This window comes from Phyllobates terribilis, unplaced genomic scaffold (assembly GCF_046119375.1).
Source record: "Phyllobates terribilis strain yellow unplaced genomic scaffold, ASM4611937v1 Scaffold_12__6_contigs__length_324123572, whole genome shotgun sequence".
NCBI lineage: Eukaryota > Metazoa > Chordata > Amphibia > Anura > Dendrobatidae > Phyllobates > Phyllobates terribilis.
This window is the reverse complement of record NW_027362772.1, coordinates 251,661,062-251,687,246: the sequence shown is the minus strand read 5'-3', so window position 1 is coordinate 251,687,246 and position 26,185 is coordinate 251,661,062. Positions and strand designations below refer to the sequence as shown.

Genomic DNA, 26,185 nt, shown 5'->3' with positions numbered 1-26,185 from the left:
AGGACCCCAGTGTTTCCACCGGAACAGCCTCGTGGACATATATGTGGATGTTGAGTTTAGGTCATGAGACCCTTTGCTGGTCCTAATGTAACGGACCGTATCTGAATTGCGTTTCCCAAACGTCTGAATTCAGCCATATATTCTAAATAGTTGTTTGACTCCTATTATGAGTTTAACTCCTCCATTGGATACATCATAAATAACTGATAATCACTTCTCCGTGAATGGAAAGGTGGTCGCACATTCGAGACTGCACCCGTTCACCTTTATGGGATTGACAAAAATAGTTGCACTGGGCTATCTCTTGTCAGTCCCAGACCGGAAGTGCACATGCTCGTGCCTTGCTACATTCAGTTGGTGGGCACTGGACCGCCCTACTCGTGAATCTAAAGGTTAGTCCCCCCAGCGATCAGCAACTTATTACCTAGTTTGATTTTGGGGCAACCACTTTAATGTTGGTGGTCATGTAGCTTTATTCTGTATGGATTACTCTGCCGGATGTTTTCTTGTTCCTTTATTGGTATTCTCGGCGTCACACACGTCTGTTACAGCATGTCGTCATTCAGCAGGTGCCGAGACTTGGATAATATACTTATCCAGGATTATTGTCCCCGGCTATTTATAGGACGGTTCTTCTTAATCATTTCACCGAGACATTTGCTTGCAGTCATTCTTAATTCGGTTTTGGACACTTGAATCCAGATTTAGCCAATCACCGGCGAGGAGACTTTACAATCCTGTTAAATCCTATGGAGGGATTTATTAATCTCAGTAAGGGATTGCTGCCATCCTCCATCTAGAAAAAATCTGCCTCAGCAGACCCATGCCCCGGTCACATATGTCTGATGTTAAAAGTTCAAAGCTACTTAATCCTGGCCAAGTATCAGAGATACGGACACCTGTCAATCACTGGGCAGGGGGGAAGGGCGACACAAGGGCATGGAAGCTCATTTATGCATTATTGTTCATCCAGTGCTCCCTGGTTCATGAATACATGGAAAGTAAGTAACCCTACTTAAGAGTATGTGACTATGGGTCATACATGGGTCAAATAAAAAAAAAAATGGACAACACACACATGCCATCAGTGGGCATGGGTCATTCAAGTGCTGTTCTTTTTTACTAACAGTCCAAACGATAGCCGGCACTCACATCTTCTTAAAAGAATTGCTTTATTGATCCAGTAGTATAAAAGGCACAAAAAATGGTTGAACACAACAACACAAGAATGAAAAACCCAAAAAAGAAATATCCGCTGTGCTCCCAGGCAACATGTTTCAGACCTGCATGGTCCTTTGCACAAGCCTTGACAAAGGACCATGCAGGTCTGAAACATGTTGCCCGGGAGCGCGGCAGTTATTTCTTTTTAAGAAGATGTGAGTGCCGGCTATTGTTTGGACTGTTGCTATTACTGGAGTATTTTGCCGTGCATCCGGAGAGGTGAACTGATTGCTTCTTTTTCACATGTTCTTTTTTACTGTTTAATGTGTAGAAGATTGGAGATATTTTGGGTTTCTTTTTGCATACGAGAAAACCGGATGCCACACTGATGGTAAAAATGGGCAAAAATGGCTGAAAATCGCATCCAGCGCACTACCGAAAAATGCTGCTTTTTTTTTCTCGCACACAAAAAAACACAATTGTATAAATTAGGCAAAGTCCTAAAGATGGCAGACTGCTTAACATAAGACGTAAGAGAAGATAATCACTTTTTGTGGGGTAAACCGATATAAAATGCACTGTAAAACAGGCCAGAGACACAAGCATTAAGATGGAGAGGGACAGTGATCTTATGTTTATAGGAGCATCCAAGAAGATATGGGGGTACAGAGAAATGGCTGAGAAATGCTGATGTCTCAGTTGTGTATATTCCCTGTTCTGCACTGAAGTCAATGCAGGGGGAGGGGGACCGAATTAAAAAAGAATTGGGTTGTGGGAGAACAATTACACACAAACATAATTATTAGGTCACATTGTATTACTCTTGAAGAAATCAGAGCACTTGGAAAGTAGAGCAGAAGAGTCATTTTAACTCCTTCTGTTACAGTGAACTACTTGCAAAAAATCCCACTTTCCCAATGCACTAATACTACTTTTTTATGTCATCTTATTTCTTATATATATATATATATATATATATATATATATATATATATATATATATAAAAAGGATTTTATATTTTTTGCGTCAAATTCATTATGACTTTTGTACCATTTTTACTCTATTATCTTCAGTGCTAGTTTTCATTTTTTAATGCTTGCTCAACATGATTGAGATGTTTTCGGTGAATTCATCATTTGACACTTCTGGAGATATCGGAAATCTTTTATGCAATTGTACTCCAGTACCCAAGTGGAGTTTAAGGCCCAACCTGTCCAAGGCCCAACCTGTCCAAGGCCTCATTCACACATGTTGTATATGTGTTTTTCTCACACAAAACACATACCTATTATAGTATATGGGGACGTTCAAACGTCCTTGTTTTTTTGTGGACTGGGTGGTCCACAAAGAAAATCATGGCGACTTATATTTTTTAATTTAATTTTTTTTATCTAAGTCATGGATCGAAATTGCCCATACATTCCTATGGGTCTGTGAAAAATCACTTACAACACATGGATAACATCTCATACGTGAAAAAAACTGATGTCTGAACGGAGCCTTAGGCCACGTTCCCACATTCAGTATTTGGTCAGTATTTTACATCAGTATTTGTCTGCCAACACCAGGAGAGGGTGATAAATGCAGAAGTGGTGACGTGTTTCTGTTATACTTTTCCTCTGATTGTTCCACTCCTGATTTTGGCTTCCAAATACTGAGGCAAAATACTGACCGAATACTGAACGTGGCCTTCATCCGAGTCTTGGATGAGACTCACACATTCAAGTCTATTGGTGTGAGAAAAAAAATCAGATCCCACACAGACCATCAGAGAGCCATCCGACTTTAATGGATACATTTCTATTATAAACCTAGGAAACTATGTGATCATGTATATTTTTTAATGAAGTTGTCTGAAAATAGATAGCAAATGAATGTCATGGACGTATAAATTAGACACATACATGAAAATCTGATGAAAATTCTAGAAAAAAGTCAGAGTTTTTGGATGAAACTCTGATGATTTTTCACACGCTTGTCTGCAGGCGCCATTGGTGGTGGTTTATCGCTAGAGAAAATAAAGGATTGGGCATGTTGAAATCCAGCATGCACAACCCTTTTATTCCCCATCATCTACTATGGAGGAGGAAAGTCAGCCATTTTTTCCATATTTGAGCTGTCCATATAGGCTTGAGTTGTGTGTATTCATAATATATAAAAATATATATATATATATATATAGATTGAAGTCCATTAATTTTTTTTTCCAAGGTGTGTATATTACTCATTGTTAGGATTCGTCAAGCTTTACCGCTTGCCAAAAATGTACCCAGGTTTGGACAACCCTTTTCAATTCTCCTTAGGTGTATTGGATTATAGACCTTGTTCCTAGTATATTTCCTGTATAATTTGGATCATTGTCAGGGGACCCTGCACCAAAATAATATACCCACCATACTGACCAATAACATTACATAGGCTGCCGTAAGCGAGGCGTGTAAGTGTCCTGCTCAGACACTTACACGCCCCCCAAATGAAAATGGCGCCCCCCCCCGTGGCTAAAGTAAAAATTAATAGATACAAAAATATTAAAGTAGTTAATTTAATTTTGTATTAAAAATAATTGATTATAGAATTAAAAATATTCAATGAATCAATTATTGAATTTTAATGATTGAATTAATAAATTATTCAAATTAGTATAAAATTAATAAATAAAGAAATATTAAAGTAGTTCATTTAATTTTGTATGAAAAATAATTGATTATATAACCAATAATTATTCATATAAAAAATAAAATCACGGCACCTTCCCTTTTAAAGGCATTTTTCACCACTTTTTTAGCAAACCTACTAGAGGAAAAGTAAACTTTATAAAGTGTTACTCTGCTCCAGCACCTCCGCTCTGGTGGTCTTCTTCAGGACCAGAAGTGATGACATCCAGCCTATTAAGACACCTTTCTGCTGAGGACACTGATTGTCTGCAGGGTTGGGTGACTGACGGATGGGACGGATGTCAAGTTTTCAAAACCCGCAATACAGCAGCTGCCATGTAGATTTGGTGTTGAAGCCGGATATATTTCCCTGCATTACAAGCTCTCCGATCTTATCTAATTTCTACTTCACTGTTCACACAACACAAATGTTTGGTGTAAACAGAACGTCCTGTAAACCGAACTGAAAGCGCATAAACCTGAAGGTAGCAAAAGCGTTAGCCTGTCCTCTGTACACACTGAACATAGATCGAGCGCTTACACCAAACACAAGACACAGCAGGAAAAGGGAAAATTCTCCATTTATAACTGTATACAATGTATCCAATGTACAATGATACTAAAAGTAAGAACTGGATCAAAGGTATAGAGGGTGAAAGGTCTGGATATGCCTGTTCTTAAAGGGGAAGAGTTGATAAATTCAGCAAATAATTCTTGAACACCACTTGTTCAAATTGTATAGAATAAGAGGGGGGAAAAGGGATGTGCATTAATATGTAACTTTTAATAATCAACCATTTAAAATTAACAAAATAGGTTGCTGCAATAATCTATTATATGTTCTTAAAGGGGTAGTCTCCCTAATACGACAACTCCTTTTCCATATGCTCACCTATTAGGAGCCAAAGAGATCTAAGGGGTAACTTTTTCCTTGTGGAGTGTGACAAGCCAGGCCTGGCATGTCAGAGTGAAGAGACTTATACTCCATGCATGCTCCTCTGGGAAATTAAATATGCAATTTGCCTCTTCAGAGACGAAGAGGATGAGAAGTCTAGCGCCACCTATTGGAAGTAGCGATCCTAAAAGTCAAAATCAACCCTTTAACGAGCCTTGCAATATGACTTAGGATAAAAGCCAAACCAGAATCTCAATTTGCAGACACGGTGTTTCGGGGTATTGCACCTCGTCAGTGCAAAGTATGAGATCTGATTTGGCTGAGTAAGAGGCTTAAGAATGGGATCTAAGGGGTAAGGTTTCTTCTTGTGGAGAGTGACAATCCAGGCCTGGCATGTCAGAGTGAGGACACTTGTACGCAATGCTATGTACCTCTGCACCATGTCTGCAAATTGAGATTCTGGTTCTGGCTTTTATCCTAAGCCATAAGGCAAGGCTCGTTAAAAGGTCTATATTGACTTTTAGGATTGCTACTTCCAATAGATGGCGCTAAAGTCCAAGTCCTCTTCCTCTCTGAAGAGGTAATTTGCAGAGCCAGAGATACATGCACAGGACACAACTTCACATCCGGCTGGAGTCATTCCTCACATGCAATTACTAAGAGTAACAACAAACACAAACCAGACAAAAACACACAAAGCGGCAGCAGCGGTGCTGTATACACACGCCCTGGCCAATGATTACCATGGTCCCTTGTCTGGCATGTGTATATAGCACCGCTATTGTAAGTGTTCTTGTTCGGTCTGTGTTTATTGTTTGCCAATTTTAGATTTAGGAAGTGAAGTGGATGATAGCCGTCCGGTCGTCTTCATCAGCACCATAGACTGTGAATGTGTGTGTAAGACCGGCTGCTCTATTCAGCTCCACATGGATGTGGTTTTTCAGCCAGAGGAGAATAGTGGGGATCCCAGCAGTGAGACCCTCACCCATCTACCAATCATCACCAATACAGTGGGCTGCCAAATCCCTATAAGTACAGTCATGGCCAAAAGTGTTGGCACCCTTGAAATTGTTCCTGAAAATGAAGTATTTCTCCCAGAAAAATTATTGCAATTACACGTGTTTTGTTATACACATATTTATTTCCTTTGTGTGTATTGGAACAGCACAAAAATAAAAAATAAAAAAAGAAAGGGAAAAAAAGCAAATTTGACATAATTTCACACAAAAAAACAAAAATGAGCCGAACAGAATTTTGGCACCTTTCCAAAACTGTGGGTAAACAACTTTGTTTCAAGCATGTGATGCTCGTTCACAATCGCCTGTGGCAATATCAAAATCACACCTGAAACTAGATAAAAAGGGGAGAAGTTGACTCAGTCATTGTGTGTCTGTGTGTGCCACACTAAGCATGGAGAACAGAAAGAGGAGAAGAGAACTGTCTGAGGACTTGAGAACCAAAATTGTTGAAAAATATCAACAATCTCAGGGTTACAAGTCCATCTCCAGAGATCTTGATATTCCTTTGTCCACGGTGCGCAACACAATCAAGAAGTTTACAACCCATGACTCAAATTAAATAAACGTTAAATTCAATTGCAATTCCCAGCCAAATTGCACTGTAAAATAGCTGTGCGTCTTCAATGCAAGTTGCAGTTAAATCACCGTGGAGCCCTAACCTAGGGTCAGAGTTTACTGAGTTTAAAGGGGTTGTCCAAGGACTTTGATACTGATGGAATATCCTTAGGGCGCATTCAGTATAAATCGAGATCGGAATGCACGGACTGGCCGGCGGCTCTCCCGACCCGAGCGTGACAGCTTCATGTATTTCTAAGCAGCTGTCACACTCGGGTCGAGAGAGCCGCTGGCCAGTCCGAGCACTACAGTCCAATCTCTGTCCGATTTATATGGCCATCTGACTGCGCCCTTAGGTTAATTCATCAATATCTGATCAGTGGGTCCGACGCCCAAGTAAATGAGAGATGTTGGACCCAAAAATGGCGACTACACTCTGGTGGTGTTCTGGCTCCTTACACTGCTTACATCTGGCTGACACTGGAGCTGCCAGCTACTAAATGGTGGGTGCGCCGGGTGTCAGACCTGCACCAATCTGATAGTAGTGACTTTAAGTCATCAATAAATAAGTCTGGAACACCTCTATTATGTGAGGTTTTTTTTGGGGGGGGGTGGTACAAGAGGAGGGAATTAGTACAAAACATTGGGCCAGTTTGCACATCCATGTTTCATGGTGCAAGTATGGACCATGATGTATAGACAGGGCGAGTATTTCCTCTTCCGAACTCGAGAACCTCAAATTAACCTGTCAGGCCTCATTCACACTTCAGTTTTTTTCACGTACAACAAAAACAGATAGTTTTATTCAATTTTTATACATTTTTCTTGCATGTGAGAAAAAAAAAAGAGCCCGTGAAAATCTGACCACACTCGGAATGACCTGTTGTCTGATTTTTTTTTCACGTACTCATAAACTTGCATTGTCGATTTTGGATCAATATCGCACATGTCTTTGCACAGAACATTTTTTCCGTGAAATAACACGTACATGTGAATGGCCCCTTTCACTTTTTTATAGTTACGAGTGGTGAAAAACACGAATAGCACTGATGTGTGAATGAGGCCTTAATCTTCTCAAGGATAACTTCTATCTAACAGGACCAGTGTATGCCTAGAGTTCTCCATAACCCTACCAGACCACTCTTATTAGTTAAGCATTCCCACATAATGTGTGATGTAAGGGGTAAGTTTTCTCCTTATGGAGAGTGACATGCCATGTCTGGCTTGCCAGTATGAGGAGGCTTAAATGCCTTGCATGCTCCTCTGAGAAAATTAAATATGCAAATTGTCTCTTCATAGAAGAACAGGACTTGAACTCTAGTGCCACCTATGAGAAGTAGCAGTCCTACAAGTCACTATCGACCCTTTATCAAGCCTTGTAATACGACTTAGGATAAAAGCCAAATCAGAATCTCAGTTTGCAGACACAGTTTCTTAACCTCTCACCCAGCCAAATCAGATCTCATACTTTGCACTGACGAGGGGCAATACCCTGAAACACTGTGTCTGCAATTTGAGATTCTGATTTGGCTTTTAAGTCCTATTACAAGGCTCGGTAAAGGATCGATATTGACTTTTTAGGATTGCTACTTCCAATAGGTGGCGCTAGATTTAAGTCCTCTTCCTCAAATGACAATTTGGATACACATAGTGTGTATAACACAGGTCGAATTAATAAAAAAACACTTAGCTACTGACATTGGGCACTTTTGCCATCTCCATCAGATTTGCTCCTCTCCTGACTTGGGCTGAGGATCTTTTCTGTAAGTGGCTTCTGCGTGTGGGCACCACAAGTATGGCTGCACAAAGGAGCAGTTGTGGTGACATATGGGCACATTAGAATATATTCATGAGCTCTGGCCGCCCACGTCATCAGCTGATATTAGCCCTGGAGGTGTCTCAGTCTACGGTGTACCATAAGTGTATGTCAGGAAAAGACATACGTTGAATATGGGTTGCAATCTCCCCTGACATTTAGGGGTCTCTCGCAAGGGGGGATCTACCCGCACGTCACCTTCTCATCATTGCATCATAGGTTTTCCGGCTCTGTCAATGCAAATGAGCGAATCCATTAGGAGCAGAACACGTGGCTGGAGGAAGAGTTAATCAAATTCTTTGTTACATTTTCTATCCCCCTCTTTCATTTCCTTGCTAGCAGACGGGGACACATAAATATTAATGCGTGGCCCGAGGCTCGGGGACGTGATGATTACTTTTCACATTGGGGAGGAGAGTGAGTTGTGTACGGCTGGTAGACACTGATGAGTTGCTGAGGTTGCATTACATACATTGCCTCATCCTGATCATCGCTGGATGCTTGGATACATGATATATGGTCTGCAACCTGTGGCACCTACAGCTCATAGAACTACAACTCCCAGCACACAACGCCTTTCTTGAGAACAATAAAATTACATCTTATGCTTAGTGATAGTTAATTAATCCAGATTGGTGTCGGGAAGTGAATTTTTCCTCAATGATGTAAATTGGCTTATACCGCATGTTTTTTTTTTGCCTTCCCCTGGATCAACGCTGCGGAATAGCTGCAGTGCACAAGAAATAGGCTGAACTGGATGGACGCTTGTCTTTTTTCGGCCTTATAAACTATGTAACTATGTAACCCTAGCAGTCTATCGCTGGTTAATGATCACTACACTAAAGGATATCAAAGATTATGTCCAGCCAGGAGACCTAAATAGTCAACAATCTTTTCCTAAATCAATAATACAGGTGAGTTATGCTCCTTTGTCCTCTTATGAGCCACTTCTTCCCCACCCCAGTGCCTTCTAAATGTATCATTCATTCTAAAAGACTGCTAAAATCCATCTTTGGTGAGACAAGATGGACTGGCAGCATGATAAGAGATCAGATGACAGCTGATGGAGTCCATAGAGAGCACATGGGGAGGAGCAGAGAGAGACAGTGTGTGTTGCTTTCTAGTAAGTATTTATCTCACCACTACTGTTGGATTCACAGCTACACTGCTCAGTACCGCTGAACATTGTCCTCAATGTGGCTGCTTTTCTATCTGTGCTACAAAAGAGGAGATAAGAGAAACCTGAGTTATTTGGAGGGAATCTACTATCCTGTATGTTATTACACTAAATTTGATGCTGCAGATCACTTGGGGGGGGGAGGGGGGGTACAGACCTGATCAAACAGAGTCTCAGATGTTCTATCCAGTGACAAATTTTCTGACTGGAGTCACTCTTGTTCTTTTTTTCTTTTGGGCCAAGACCATCATGACACTTCTTCCAGCCACAACTCATCGTGTAGAAGAAGCCACGACACTCACACCGGGGTACTCCCCCGTGTATACCACCTCCCATGATTTGTACTTGTGATGTGGTGTATGACCACTGTGGTCCCAAGTGACATTGACTCCTTAGGTGCCGGTGGTATCTACACTGATCACTGACGCTTATATATTCTGAAGTTAATGGGCCTCAATGATGGAGTTTATAGTAGTATTGTAAATGGACATCTGCAGTCCTAAATCCTTAGTTCGGTATCTGTATACCTCACTTATGACTCTCTAGTGAGAATGATGCTGGAGGTGATTTCCCAACATAACGGTGCCACCAGTAATGGTGGTCGCATCTACGATCCATTAGTGGTTTCCAGTACGGATCTCTTAGTGGGATTCATCTCTCTCATTTGTGGTGACGTGAATGACTGTCCTTCAGTGGTCCGACTTCATAAATGGAGGTCGGTGGGCAGTAGATGTGGTAGCCCACCTATACAAATCACATGTGGGAGCTTTATCTTCCAGTAGCTCCCTGGGCCTATAACTCGAGTATCCATACTGACACGGATGGGAGATACTCAGAACTGATGGCAGAGGCAAGCAGCACAGCGATGGGGCACCAGGGGACATGACAGTGGTGCAGGGCAGCACAGACCTGATGGCAGAGGCAAGCAGCAGCACAGCAATGGGCACCAGGGGACATGACAGTAGTGCAGGGCAGCACAGACCTGATGGCAGAGGCAAGCAGCAGCACAGCGATGGGGCACCAGGGGACATGACAGTAGTGCAGGGCGGCACAGACCTGATGGCAGAGGCAAGCAGCAGCACAGCGATGGGGCACCAGGAGACATGACAGTGGTGCAGGGCAGCACAGACCTGATGGCAGAGGCAAGCAGCAGCACAGCAATGGGCACCAGGGGACATGACAGTAGTGCAGGGCAGCACAGACCTGATGGCAGAGGCAAGCAGCAGCACAGCGATGGGGCACCAGGGGACATGACAGTGGTGCAGGGCAGCACAGACCTGATGGCAGAGGCAAGCAGCAGCACAGCGATGGGGCACCAGGGGACATGACAGTAGTGCAGGGCAGCACAGACCTGATGGCAGAGGCAAGCAGCAGCACAGCGATGGGGCACCAGGGGACATGACAGTAGTGCAGGGCGGCACAGACCTGATGGCAGAGGCAAGCAGCAGCACAGCGATGGGGCACCAGGAGACATGACAGTGGTGCAGGGCAGCACAGACCTGATGGCAGAGGCAAGCAGCAGCACAGCGATGGGGCACCAGGAGACATGACAGTGGTGCAGGGCAGCACAGACCTGATGGCAGAGGCAAGCAGCAGCACAGCAATGGGCACCAGGGGACATGACAGTAGTGCAGGGCAGCACAGACCTGATGGCAGAGGCAAGCAGTAGCACAGCGATGGGGCACCAGGGGACATGACAGTGGTGCAGGGCAGCACAGACCTGATGGCAGAGGCAAGCAGCAGCACAGCGATGGGGCACCAGGGGACATGACAGTGGTGCAGGGCAGCACAGACCTGATGGCAGAGGCAAGCAGCAGCACAGCAATGGGCACCAGGGGACATGACAGTAGTGCAGGGCAGCACAGACCTGATGGCAGAGGCAAGCAGCAGCACAGCGATGGGGCACCAGGGGACATGACAGTAGTGCAGGGCGGCACAGACCTGATGGCAGAGGCAAGCAGCAGCACAGCGATGGGGCACCAGGAGACATGACAGTGGTGCAGGGCAGCACAGACCTGATGGCAGAGGCAAGCAGCAGCACAGCAATGGGCACCAGGGGACATGACAGTAGTGCAGGGCGGCACAGACCTGATGGCAGAGGCAAGCAGCAGCACAGCGATGGGGCACCAGGGGACATGACAGTAGTGCAGGGCGGCACAGACCTGATGGCAGAGGCAAGCAGCAGCACAGCGATGGGGCACCAGGGGACATGACAATGGTGCAGGGCAGCACAGACCTGATGGCAGAGGCAAGCAGCAGCACAGCGATGGGGCACCAGGGGACATGACAGTGGTGTAGGGCAGCACGGACCTGATGGCAGAGGCAAGCAGCAGCACAGCGATGGGGCACCAGGGGACATGACAGTAGTGCAGGGCGGCACAGACCTGATGGCAGAGGCAAGCAGCAGCACAGCGATGGGGCACCAGGGGACATGACAGTAGTGCAGGGCGGCACAGACCTGATGGCAGAGGCAAGCAGCAGCACAGCGATGGGGCACCAGGGGACATGACAGTAGTGCAGGGCAGCACAGACCTGATGGCAGAGGCAAGCAGCAGCACAGCGATGGGGCACCAGGGGACATGACAGTGGTGCAGGGCAGCACAGACCTGATGGCAGAGGCACGCAGCAGCACAGCGATGGGGCACCAGGGGACATGACAGTGGTGCAGGGCGACACAGACCTGATGGCAGAGGCAAGCAGCAGCACAGCGATGGGGCACCAGGGGACATGACAGTGGTGCAGGGCAGCACAGACCTGATGGCAGAGGCAAGCAGCAGCACAGCAATGGGGCACCAGGGGACATGGGGGACATGATAGTGGTGCAGGGCAGCACAGACCTGATGGCAGAGGCAAGCAGCAGCAGCACAGCGATGGGACACCAGGGGACATGACAGTGGTGCAGGGCAGCACAGACCTGATGGCAGAGGCAAGCAGCAGCACAGCGATGGGGAACCAGGGGACATGGCAGTGGTGCAGGGCGGCACAGACCTGATGGCAGAGGCAAGCAGCAGCACAGCGATGGGGCACCAGGGGACATGACAGTGGTGCAGGGCAGCACAGACCTGATGGCAGAGGCAAGCAGCAGCACAGCGATGGGGCACCAGGAGACATGACAGTGGTGCAGGGTGGCACAGACCTGATGGCAGAGGCAAGCAGCAGCACAGCGATGGGGCACCAGGGAACATGACAGTGGTGCAGGGCAGCACAGACCTGATGGCAGAGGCAAGCAGCAGCATAGCGATGGGGCACCAGGGGACATGACAGTGGTGCAGGGCAGCACAGACCTGATGGCAGAGGCAAGCAGCAGCACAGCGATGGGGAACCAGGGGACATGGCAGTGGTGCAGGGCGGCACAGACCTGATGGCAGAGGCAAGCAGCAGCACAGCGATGGGGCACCAGGGGACATGACAGTGGTGCAGGGCAGCACAGACCTGATGGCAGAGGCAAGCAGCAGCACAGCGATGGGGAACCAGGGCGGCACAGACCTGATGGCAGAGGCAAGCAGCACAGCAATGGGCACCAGGGGACATGGCAGTGGTGCAGGGCGGCACAGACCTGATGGCAGAGGCAAGCAGCAGCACAGTGATGGGCACCAGGGGACATGCCAGTGGTGCAGGGCGGCACAGACCTGATGGCAGAGGCAAGCAGCACAGCAATAAGCACCAGGGGACATGGCAGTGGTGCAGGGCGGCACAGAGTGTTGGCATCTGGATTATGCAACAGTTTTCAATTTCGTAGACTTGAAAGTGATGTGGGGCCTGCGGTCTACCTTGGAATATAGCGGTATATACAGTGTGTGGCATGATTTTAGTATATAGTAGATGTGATGTGATACCACATATAGGGTGATAATGTATCCAGTGCAGGGGGGGGTATATCATGTTCAGTCGCACAGGGGACCGCAAGGTAAGGGGGACACACACTTCTACCCCAAAGCAGCGAGCAGATTATGTTACAGGTGCATTATTTAAATGACCCATACACTGTTCTCGCACAGGGCTCTTCTTCACCCCTGATATAGCGTAATACCGTATGTAGTGTGAACATATGTCCGATAACATCTATGGGGTGATAATGTGACGGCGTATTGTCATCGCTTATGTAGTGTGGTAAGCTATAGAGCATGGTAGCACATACAGTATGAGATAATGTGTGCAGCGTATATAGGTGTATTCATGTATACAGCGGTATTATTGTATGTAGAGTGACTGTATAGTGACAGTGGTGCTGCCCCTGTGATCCCTCCTGCAGATAATTGCACCGTCACTACCTCCGCCGGTCGTTGGCACTTGCAGCATCCTCTGCGTCCCCGGGATTTGCATTGTGATGAGAGGAGGGGTAGCTATGACATCTGTGTGCCGGGCCCCGCGCTCACACCGGGGGGAGCCACGTACATCACAGTCTGCTGCCTGTCTAAAGCCCTCCAGCTCCGGGACAATAGGATGAGATGCCCTGAGGCCATCGCTCCCGTCTACTCGCTGTCTTGCAGTTGGCAGGCAGAGCCACATTCAGGGTCGCTGTCGCCGCTGCTGGCAGCTCCTCTCCTGTTATCGTTCCCCGTGTTCGGCTTCCACAATCAGCTGACGTTGTGGAGTCACAGAACCTAACCTGACCCGGGGAACCGTTCACCTGAGCGTCTCCAGAGCTGCGATCCCACCTCTACCTCCCCACATACGGAGATGACCACCTGCGCCTGTCGAGGGAACCTGACAACAGCAGCATATTAATATCTGCCCTTCACCAATCACAACTCAACATCTCTAATAAAGGGCTGAACGGTAAGAGATCACCGTAAGACGAGGCCAGAGGTAGTATCTGGGGGCTACCGGGGGGCTGGAGAGATTATAGAGTTAATGCCATTGTGTCATATTCACTGGGTTACTTCTATTGTTATATTTGCTTTATGTGTTTCTTTTATGTTGGTTGTATGTTGTGATATCTCAGTGGTCATCTTTGGTGCTGATCTTGGGAACCAGCGACTGGAGGGGGACACATGCATAAATGAAGGCATATAGACACTGTACATCTGTGTGTGTGTGTGTGTATATAGATGAACAGATATATACCCACAGTAGATATATGATGTGTCTGATGGCAGTCTGTACAGCGCTGCGGAATATGTCGGCCTATTTATCGGACTCCTTCATAATAACTAAGGGTGATAGTAACACAAATTAGAGGGGCTGTCCAGGACTGCGGTATCGCGGACCTACCTTTAGGCACTGCCCGATCATCAGTTACCAGGTCCCAGAGCCAAAACACCACGTAGTGGCTGTTCTCAGATACTGCAGCTCAGCCTCTATTATCGTAAGTTGCATGGGAGCGGAGCTGCAGTACCCAATAACGGCCACTATGCAGTGTATGGAGCTGTCCACGGCACCAGTGATTAGCTGATTATGGGGATGCTGGGTGTCGGACCTCAAACTATCTGACATTGTTTATCTATCACAGTCTTAGACAACCCCTTTAAGCAGGACAAAGCCACAGTAAAGATGAATGTATAAAGGGGCAGCCAAAGGACATGAAAAGTTTGCAACAATATATAATGTTATTATTATGCTGACGTCCAGGGGGCTCCACTGATGCTCGAACACGGGCAAAGAGCTTCCTAAGGCCTTTTTCCTTGTTCTGCAGATTTCCTATTTCTGAAGGGGGCTGGCTGTCACGCTCTGTTCACTAGCTCAGCCAGCCACTTTTGCTTACACGCGTTGTTCATTAGCTCAGCCAGCCTCTTTTACTGTCACTCTATTTACTAGCTCAGCCAGACCCTTTTACTGTCATGCTTTTTTCACTAGCTCAGCCAGCCTCTTTTACTGTCACGCTTTGTTCACTAGCTCAGCCAGCCCCTTTTACTGTCATGCTTTGTTCACTAGCTCAGCCAGCCCCTTTTACTGTCATGCTTTGTTCACTAGCTCAGCCAGCCCCTTTTACTGTCACGCTTTGTACACTAGCTCAGCCAGCCCCTTTTACTGTCACGCTTTGTTCACTAGCTCAGCCAGCCTCTTTTACTGTCACGCTTTGTTCACTAGCTCAGCCAGCCCCTTCTGCTGCCACGCTCTGTTCACTAGCTCAGCCAGTCCCTTTTACTGTCACGCTCTGTTTACTAGCTCAGCCAGCCCCTTTTGCTATCACATCTGGTTCAGTGACCGAGAAATGGTGCTGGCTTAGCTTGTGAATGGAATCTGACAGCCAGCCCCCTGCACATGGCTGATCGTGGAAGGAGGAGGAGGGAGCTTTCTCCCATGTCAAATCAAATGTAGAAGCAGAGCTGCCATGGCAGCATATTGAGCATGTGTGACCGCCAGGACACGACACATTAGGTGGACATTCTGAGAGGGAATCAGATGAACAGCAGAGGGTGTCATAACAAGAATGTAGCTGCCATATCTACACACACGAGCATTTTTTTTATTTTTTGATCCCAATTGACTACGTGTTCTGTTTTGACTGATCTAACAGAGTAAATACATGTCTGATAGGCAGACAGCCCCGCTAGCACTCAGGCGCAGAGTATGCTGCTCCCGATCACGGCCTATGTCAGCAAAGCTGCATTATCCTACAAATCCCTTTAATACTTGTTTTGCTTTGTCATTTGTAAGCGAGGATTAAAGGTCTCCATACGTGTGCTCCGCTGCGGAGCTGTAGTGTCTGCTGTGATGTGACCGGGCAGTACATGGCCGAGCCTTGTGACATGTTAAAGGGGTTGTCCAGTATAGAAAAAATACAGCCCCGTAAAAAAAAAAAACATAGCTTTATCACCTTTCAGCACCCCCGCGAATCCAGCGCAGGCCACTCCAGAAGTCCGCGCCAGCTCCTGGAAGCTCTGCCTGCTCCATCTGGAAGCCTGTGATTGGCTGCAGTGGTCAGGGACTGTGTTAACTGATGGCTTGCTCTTCTATTTATCTGCTGCCAGGCCAGGCATCACTTCTAACCTTCGGAGCAGCCTGCCCCTGGTCCGTGGGGGCGCTGAAAGGCGGGTATGACACCTTCTTTTCTTTTAAGTTCATTTGTGCCTTAAAAAATGTATTTTTTCTATATTGGACAACCCCTTTAAAGGGAATGTATTTCATTTTAGTTATGTTAATTAGTATTACATTGGTAGAAAAAAAAGGAATGTACACTACCGTTCAAAAGTTTGGGGTCATTTAGAAATTTCATTATTTTTGAAAGAAAAGCACATTTTTTTTCAATGAAGCTAACATTAAATGAATCAGAAATGCACTCTATACATTGTTAATGTGGTGAATGACTATTCTAGCTGCAAACGTCTTGTTTTTATTGCAATATCTACATAGATGTATAGAGGCCCAATTCCAACAACCACCACTCCAGTGTTTTAATGGTACATTGTGTTTGCTAACTGTGTAAGAAGGCTAATGGATGTTTAGAAAACCCTAGAAAGCCCTTGCACAAGTATGTTAGCCCATCTGAAAACGGTTTGGCTGATTTGAGAAGCTATAAAATTGACCTTCCTTTGAGCTAGTTGAGAATCTGGAGCATTACATTTGTTTGTTCTATGAAACTCTCAAAATGGCCAGAAAAAGAGAACTTTCATGTGAAACTCGACATTCTTGTTCTTAGAAATGAAGGCTATTCCATGCGCGAAATTGCTGAAGATTTCCTACAACGGTGTGTACTACTCCCTTCAGAGGAGAGCACAAACAGGCTTTAACCAGAGTAGAAAGAGAAGTGGGAGGCCCCGCTGCACAACTGAGCAACAAGACAAGTACATTAGAGTCTCTAGTTTGAGAAATCGACGCCTCACAGCTCCTCAACTGGCAGCTTCATTAAATAGTACACGCAAAATACCAGTGTCAACGTCTACTGTGAAGAGGCGACTCTGGGATGCTGGCCTTCAGGGCAAAGTGGCAAAGAAAAAGCCATATCTGAGATTGGCTAATAAAAGGAAAAGATTAATATAGGCAAAAGAACACAGACATTGGACAGAGGAAGACTGGAAAAAAGTTTTATGGACAGACTAATCAAAGTTTGAGGTGTTTGGATCACACAGAAGAACATTTGTGAGACGCAGAACAACTGAAAAGATGCTGGAAGAGTGCCTGACGCTATCTGTCAAGCATGGTGGAGGTAATGTGATGTTCTGGGGTTGCTTTGGTGCTGGTAAAGTGGGAGATTTGTACAAGGTAAATGGGATTTTGAATAAGGAAGGCTATCACTCCATTTTGAAACGCCGTGCCATACCCTGTGGACAGCGCTTGATTGAAGCCAATTTCATCCTACAACAGGACAATGACCCAAAGCACACCTCCAAATTATGCATGAACTATTTAGGGAAGAAGCAGGCAGCTGGTATTCTGTCTGTAATGGAGTGGCCAGCGCAGTCACCAGATCTCAACCCCATTGAGCTGTTGTGGGAGCAGCTTGACCGTATGGTGCGCAAAAAGTGCCCATCAAGCCAATCCAACTTGTGGGAGAGGCTTCAGGAAGCATGGGGAGAAATTTCTCAAGATGACCTCAGCAAATTAACAGCTAGAATGCCAAAGGTCTCCAATGCTGGAATTACTGCAAAGGAGCATTCTGTGACGAAAGCAAAGTTTGAAGGAGAAAATTATTCTTTCAAATAAAAATCATTATTTCTAACATTGTCAGTGTCTGGACTATATTTTCTAATCATTTTGCAACTCATTTGATAAATAAAATATGAGTTTTCATGGAAAACACAAAACTGTCTGGGTGACCCCAAACTTTTGAACAGTAGTATAAATAATGTGTTTTGTTCTTTTTTATAACATTAAATCTATTTGTTTTTTCAACAGTCCCTTTTCCTATTTTCCTGTGTATATAGTACAGCAAGTGTGTGTGCTTTATATGAGCTGCTGTGCATGCAAGTTAACAGACAGATAAATGTCCTATATTATGACATTCTCCAGGAAATGATGGAGTTCTGCTCCTTCCTCGGAGACCAGGGAGTGACAGATATTAAGTAGTTATCCTGTTATATCTAGGCCATGGAGCAGTTAGTACATCAGCTATGCTCTGTTGATTCTGTCCAAGTATACACAGCACAGCTGACAAGAAAACTGCTTTATACAACATCTCAGGCTATCTTGTGTGCTCTAATGGCCAGTGTGAAAACTGCAATATTTTTAAGTTTTTTTTTTACGTGAAAAGCCCTGTTAAAGATTCATTCCTGCTAAATTACATTATCACCTATCTACAGGATAACTTCTAGATTGGTGGGAATCCTATAATCTGCTGGAGAATGACTATAATACCACACAATCTAGAATTTATCACATATCCTGTGGTTAGATGATTACTTTTTTTTCACGAGAAAATCCCTTTAAATTGAATTTGTCTCCAGGTTTTTGCCTCCTAATCTGAGAGCAGCAAAATGTAATGGCAGAGGCCCTGATTCCTGCGATGTGTCACTTACTGGGCTGCTTGCTGTACTTTTTATAAAGTCGCAGTTTTATCAGCTGGAGATTACCACTACAGGAATAGTAAACTTGCTGCCATGTAGTCCTGTCACGCCCCCCCACCACTGATTGGCAGCTGTGTGCCAATCAGTGGTGTGGGCGGAGTTATGCAGAGCTCAGCATTCAGAGAACTGCTAGATCTGCAGAAGAGAAAACAGTTTTTAATCAAAACTGCTACAAGCAGCCCAGTAAGTGACACATCGCTGGAATCAGGGTATCTGTCCCTACATCATGCTGCTCTCAGATTAAGTGGTAAAAATCTGATGACAGATTCTGTTGAAGTATTTTTTGCTTGGTTTCGATCTGAACCTGATAATCCATCCCACTTGTAGAGGGATGAAGCCCACCAGGGCCAAATTTCAGTGACTTTTATAATCTTCTCTATTGTATGCAGCTTGATTTCACTATTGTCCTGCTTTGTATACACCTTTTTTATTGTGATCCTCAAATATAACCGCCATCAGGACAGGAACAAAGGACCTTCTAGGAAATAGACTGGAACAAACATCCAGGTGTTTATTGGGCAGGTGTTCCTGATGACTGGCGTAATACAATCCACATCTACCACGATGACTGGTTTGTATTGCAGAGAAGCGAGTGCGAGGCTCGGCAGACCCTAAAACTGATATATACAAATCACTGGGTGTATGGCGGAAAGTAAAGGTTTCATTTCATACATGATCTACTTGTCTTGTGGTCCTACACTAGTGTTGTGTTGATAGGAGGGGCAGTTTTCTAAGAACAGAGTATAATGTGCCCCATACACATTAAATAGCTGTCTTCTGAACGATATTTTGTCTGACAACTTTCTGACCCGCCTTCCTCATTCGGCTCAACCGAGCGGTCCTGTGTTCTGTATGTGAGAGCCGCTGCCATACTCCTCTTACCGCAGCTTATCTTTCCAACGAACAAAAGGATATTAATCCGACAGGCCACATCCTTCAGTCCCCAATGTCCTCTATCAGGGAGGATTCGGGGAGCCCCCGTATACATTAGAGTGTCAGCTAATCGCTATATTGGAGGGATCAGCCGACTTTAGTCTTGTATAGGCCTTCAGCAATCTTATATTCGTCAATTCGTCACCTCCCTGTCAATACGTGTTAAAAGATTTTAAAAGTTGAAAGATCATTAAAAGCTATCACTTATCCAAATGATTGGTGATAACTCGAGAATCAGAAATGCTCACTCACTAGTCCATTTATTATCTATGGTACTGCTGAAGAGAGCCTGTGGAACCCCCGCTCCATTTATTCCCCATGATAGTAATGGAGATAGCCAAATATATGTGTGCACACCGCTCCATCTATTATCCATGGTACTGCCAGAGATAGCCGAATACATGCACGGCCCCCATTCCGTTTATTCTCTATGGTATTGCTGGAGATAGCTGAATATATGTGTGCACACCGCTCCATCTATTATCCATGGTACTGCCAGAGATAGCCGAATACATGCACGGCCCCCATTCCGTTTATTCTCTATGGTATTGCTGGAGATAGCTGAATATATGTGTGCACACCGCTCCTTCTATCATCTGTGGTACTGACAGAGATAGCATAATACATGCACGGCCCCACTCAGTTTATTCTCTATGGTATTGCTGGAGATAGCTTAATATATGTGTGCACACCGCTCCATCTATCATCCATGGTACTGCCAGAGATAGCCGAATACATGCACGGCCCCCATTCCGTTTATTCTCTATGGTATTGCTGGAGATAGCTGAATATATGTGTGCACACCGCTCCTTCTATCATCTGTGGTACTGACAGAGATAGCATAATACATGCACGGCCCCACTCTGTTTATTCTCTATGGTATTGGTGGAGATAGAGCAGTGTTCACACCTATATTCGGTTATCTATCATCTATGGTACTGACAGAGATAGCATAATACACGCACTGCCCCCATTCCGTTTATTCTCTATGGTAATGCTGGAGATAGCCGAATATAGGTGTGCACACCACTCCATCTATCATCCATGGTACTGACGGAGATAGCATAATACACGCACGGCCCCCATTCCGTTTATTCTCTATGGTAATGCTGGAGATAGCCATAATACATGCACGGCCTCCAATCAGTTTATTGTCTATGGTATTGCCATTGATGGCCAAATACATGTGTGGCCCCTTGTCCATTCATTATTTATGGCACTGCAGGAGATAGCCAAGTACATGTTCGGTCCCAGCTCTGTTCATTTTCTATGGTACTGCCAGAGGTCGCCAAGTCCATGTGCGGCCCCAGCTCCATTTATTATTTATGGTAATGCTGGAGATCGCAAAGTACATGTGCAGCCATTGCTCGTTTCCAATGGAGCATTCAGATCCCCGTTTTCAGGATTGTAAGTGGTCTCGCAATCTGAAGCCCACTAATCTGCAAGTTATCACCTATGGATAGGTTATAGAATTGGTGCAAATCAATTCGCTGGACCCGATCCATCAGCCATGTCTGGGGTTGCTGGACGAGAGTCTTACGAACACTTCTTATGATGGCATCCGTGGTTCTTCTTTTGATTAGCCAGCCTAGCGCAACGTCACATATGCATCACTCCACAGAGATGACAGCGCACCAGACCAGCTAATCAAATGAAGAGCCGCGGATGGCATCAGGTAGTAGGCAGAGTCCTAAGGTCTCCCGTCCAGTGGCCACAGAGTACCGACATGGCTGATGAACCGGGTCCTGCGAATCGATTTGCACCAACTCTACAGGTTAAAAATTTTAACACTGAGGACAGTGATTGTCTGCAGTGGTCACATGTGACATGTGGCAAAAAAAAATGCGCCATGTGAATAGGGCTTTATGTTGGCAGTCTGCAGCTTAGTCATCCGTATGCCTAGACAATACCTGTATTTCAGATTTCCGTTGTGGTTACTGTGAAGACATTCCTCTCTGGATCGGATTCAACCTAATTTCCTTTTATTGTTTGTGTTTCTTTTTTTTATTATTATTGATTTTCTGGATTAAAAGCAAAATGAGTTTTAACATTTTTGCAGAAAGTCTCTGGGGCACTTCCGGAGCGCGCTTCTATTTTCGTTACTATTCTTCATTGTTTTTATAAAGGTTAAATTTAGAAGGAGGCGGACAATTATTCCTAGTCCCATTTCACAGTCTAGTAGTCATCGTAGGTCATTGCCGTCTCCTGAGCAAAGTTCTTTTAATAGGCTGGATGGATTTTCTGTATGTGGCAGAGGGAAGCAGCGCTGCAGCTGAACATTTGAGATATGGAAACATTTGATATTGGCATACATGCTTATTTTATCTATATCCTGCCTTCCCAATCACTTTCCTACATGTTTTCAAGGCTTGTTTGTTTGTCTTTTTTTTTTCCTTTGCAGAGGATTGCCTGAGCTGGGTGGTGTAAGAAAACACTTAAAGGGGTTTTGTCATAAATGGGCAAAATTGCAAAGTGCTTGTAAAAACAAAAAACTTTGCAAATTATTTGTTATTAAAAATACTCTTTGTTTTAAAGAACAGAGGGATTTTTAATTTTATTGTTTATTGATCGTAACATAGGAGCGCAATGCTTACAAGCTCTTTACAATAGAGCAGGTATGTCAAACGCAAAAACACGCAGAGGGCCAAAATTAAAAATTTGGGCAAAGTCGCGGGCCATCCAGTATACAGTATAATGGGCCCCACACAGTCCTCCATACAGAATAATGGGCCCCACATAGTCCTCCATACAGAATAATGAGCCCCACATAGTCCTCCATACAGTATAATGGGCCCCACATAGTCCTCCATTCAGTATAATGGGCCCACATAGTCCTCCATACGGAATAATGGGCCCCACATAGTCCTCCATACAGAATAATGGGCCCCACATAGTCCTCCATACAGAATAATGGGCCCCACATAGTCCTCCATACAGAATAATGGGCCCCACATAGTCCTCCATACAGAATAATGGGCCCCACATAGTCCTCCATACAGAATAATGAGCCCCACATAGTCCTCCATACAGAATAATGGGCCCCACATAGTCCTCCATACAGAATAATGGGCCCCACATAGTCCTCCATACAGAATAATGGGCCCCACATAGTCCTCCATACAGAATAATGGGCCTCACATAGTCCTCCATACAGAATAATGGGCCCCACATAGTCCTCCATACAGAATAATGGGCCCCACATAGTCCTCTATACAGTATAATGGGCCCCACCCAGTCCTCCATACAGAATAATGGGCCCCACATAGTCCTCCATACAGAATAATGGCCCCACATAGTCCGCCATCTATAATATAACGCTACAAGCGTCCCTCTGTCTGAAGCCTCTATAGACTGCGCAAGCGCGACACGCCTGCACGGTCTGGCTCCAGACAGAAGAACGCATGAAGCCGTTACAGGTAAGAGGAGTCTATGGCGCCAGAGGTCGCGGTTAGTGTTGAGCCACCCCCGTAGTGTTCGGGTTCGGTTCGTCGAACACCGGGATGTTCGAGGAACTGTTCGTCGAACTGTTCGTCGAACACCTTAGAACACCGTTAAAACCAATGGCAGGCAAACAAAAACACATAGAAACACATAGAAAACACCTTCAAAGGTGTCCAAAAGCTGACAAACTGCTCAGAAGACACTCTCTTTAAAAAAGCCGGCCGGCAATTCATCAGCGCATACACCGGTACCCGACAATTTAGACAAGAAGGAATAGAGCCTCACACATAGATTAGATAGATAGAAACATGTCAGTCACATATATAATAAGTACAGTGATAGTGTTGCTTAATGTACTTGTCATTTAGTGTAAAGGATTTATTAAAAAAATAATAGTGTTTTCATGCACTGTCTCTTTAAAAAAGCCGGCCGGCAATTCAGCAGCGGTACCCGACAATTTATAACAGAAAGAATAGAGCATCACACATAGATAGATATAAACATGCCAATCACATATATAATAAGTACAGTGATAGTGTTGGTTACTGTACTTGTCATTTAGTGTAAAGGATTTATTTAAAAAAATAATAGTGTTTTCATGCACCGTCTCTTTAAAAAAGCCGGCCGGCAATTCAGCATCGGTACCCGACAATTTATAACAGACAGAATAGAGGATCACACATAGATTAGATAGATATAAACATGCCAATCACATATATAATAAGTACAGTGACAGTGTTGATTACTGTACTTGTCATTTAGTGTTAAAATAAAGGATTTATTTAAAAAAAAATTGGCGTGGGGTTCCCCTTAATTTTAGTCTCTAGCGGAGGTTAAGCAGACGGCTGGGGCAGATGTTTGAAGCCTGGGAAGGGGTTAATACCCATGGAGCTTCCCAGGCTACTAATATCAGCCCCCAGCTGAATACCTAGCCTTTACTAGCTATTAAAATGGGGGACCCCCCCAAAAAAATGACGTGGGGTCCCCCCTATTTTAATAGCTAGCAAAGGCTAGGCAGACAGCTGGGGGCTGATATTAATAGCCCAGGAAGGGTGCCATGAATATTGGCCCCCTCCCAGGCTAGAAACACCAGCTGTCAGCCACCCCAGAAATGGCTCATCCATAGGATGCGCCAATTCTGGCACTTAGCCTCGCTCTTCCACGCTTCCCTGGTGCGGTGGCAGGGGGTAATAGGGCTGGGGTTGATGTCAGCTTATAATGCCAGCTGACATCAAGCCCAGGTTAGTAATGGAGAGGCGTCTATAAGACCCCCCCATTACTAACCCCATAGTCAAAGTAAAAAAAAAAAAACCACAAACACCCAGAATAAAGTCCTTTAATTGAAATAAACACACAATTCTTTATTGTTCTAAATTAAACTATACTTACCATCACGCCCATTCCAGCTGAAGCCAACGATCTCCTGCAATAAAAGTAAAATAATAAAGCAACATCATCCTTACCTTTCCATGGTTCCCAGGACAGCTTCAGCTCTGCTACATCGAGATGACAGGCTGGACCGCTGCAGAACGCTGCCATCCAGCCTGTCATCCCGCGGACACTGAGAAGCGCAGGCATGCTTGCGCTCCTCAGTGTCTCGCTGTGACGGCATCCAGATGAGCCGACAATGAACTCAGCTCACCTCATGCACGTCACTGACAGCGTGGGAAAATTCTCCTGCACTCAGCGCTTCAGCGTGAGAATTTTCCCACGCTGTCAGTGACGTGCATGAGGTGAGCTCATGTCCAATGAACTCAGCTCACCTCATGTACGTCACTGACAGCGTGGGAGAATTCTCACGCTGAAGCGCTGAGTGCAGGAGAATTTTCCCACGCTGTCAGTGACGTGCATGAGGCTGATATTTAAATTTGGCGCACAAATCGGTGAATGGTCGCGGGCAGCGTCCGCGACCAATCAGCACGGTAGTGTTTAACTTTGGCGGCAAGATCAGTGATTGGTCGCGCGCCAAGACCGCGACCAATCACCGATTTGGGCGCCACATTTAAATATCAGCCGCGACCAATCACCGATTTGGGCGCCAAATTTAAATATCCTCCGCGACCAATCACCCATCTTGGCTCCACATTTAAACACCGCTGTACTGATTGGTCGCGGACGCTATTTAAATGTGGCGCCAAAATCGGTGATTGGTCGCGCCCAGCGTCGGCGACCAATCAGCACAGCGGTGTTTAAATGTGGAGCCAAGATTGGTGATTGGTTGCGGCCGATATTTAGATTTGGCGCCCAAATCGGTGATTGGTCGCGGGCAGCGCCCGCGACTAATCAGCGATTTTTAACACAAATGTCCGGATCTTTGTAACACCATGCGGATACTGTGGGGACATCAGCGGCTAGGGTGTCAAGGGAGGACCGGGGAGCGGCGCTGCGGGTCGGGATACTTCTGCTGCGAGCAGTCGCTCATCTCCCGGCTTCTCGCAACGGAAGTATCCGACCAGGCAGCGGCGCTCCCCGGTCCTCACCAATACGATTAGCTGATTGGTCGCGCTCTCCGCACGCGACCAATCAGTGATCTTGGCGCTAAAGTTAAACACCGCTCTGCTGATTGGTCGCGGACGCTGCCCGCGACCAATCACCAATTTGGGCGCCACATTTAAATAGCGGCCGCGACCAATCAGCGAGCTTGGCGCCAAATTTAAACAACGCTCTGCTGATTGGACGCGGATGCCGGCCGCGACTAATCAGCATTATTGGCGCCAAATTTAAACACCGCTCTGCTGATTGATCGCGGTCGTCGTCCGCGACCAATCAGTAGTATTGGCGCCAAATTTAAACCCTGCTCGGCTGATTGGTCACGGTTGCCGGCCGCGACCAATCAGCAGTATTGGCGCCAAATTTAAACCCCGCTCTGCTGATTGGTCACAGTTGCCTTCCGCGACTAATCAGCGATTTTGACGCCAAATTTAAACCCCGCTCTGCTGATTGGTCGTGACCGCCGGCCGCGACTAATCAACATTGTTGCCGCCAAATTTAAACACCGCTCTGCTGAATGGTCGAGGTCGTGACCAATCACCATTATTGGCGCCAAATTTAAACACCGCTTTGCTGATTGGTCGCGACCACAACCTA

At 45.7% G+C, this 26,185-nt stretch overlaps 1 protein-coding gene across 4 annotated transcripts in view; it reads left to right on the top strand.

Moving 5' to 3' along the window:
- The window catches only part of MIB2 (MIB E3 ubiquitin protein ligase 2), a 90,974-nt gene that overhangs the window by 10,555 nt on the left and 54,234 nt on the right, over window positions 1-26,185 (top strand). Inside the window, exon 1 of one of the 4 annotated variants that reach the window (XM_073656830.1) lies at window positions 13,622-14,057. The exons of the other annotated variants lie outside the window; for them this stretch is intronic. The gene's annotated coding sequence lies outside the window, so the exon portion shown is untranslated. Of the gene's footprint in view, window positions 1-13,621; window positions 14,058-26,185 lie in introns of those variants that run through there. 4 annotated transcript variants of the gene reach the window in all.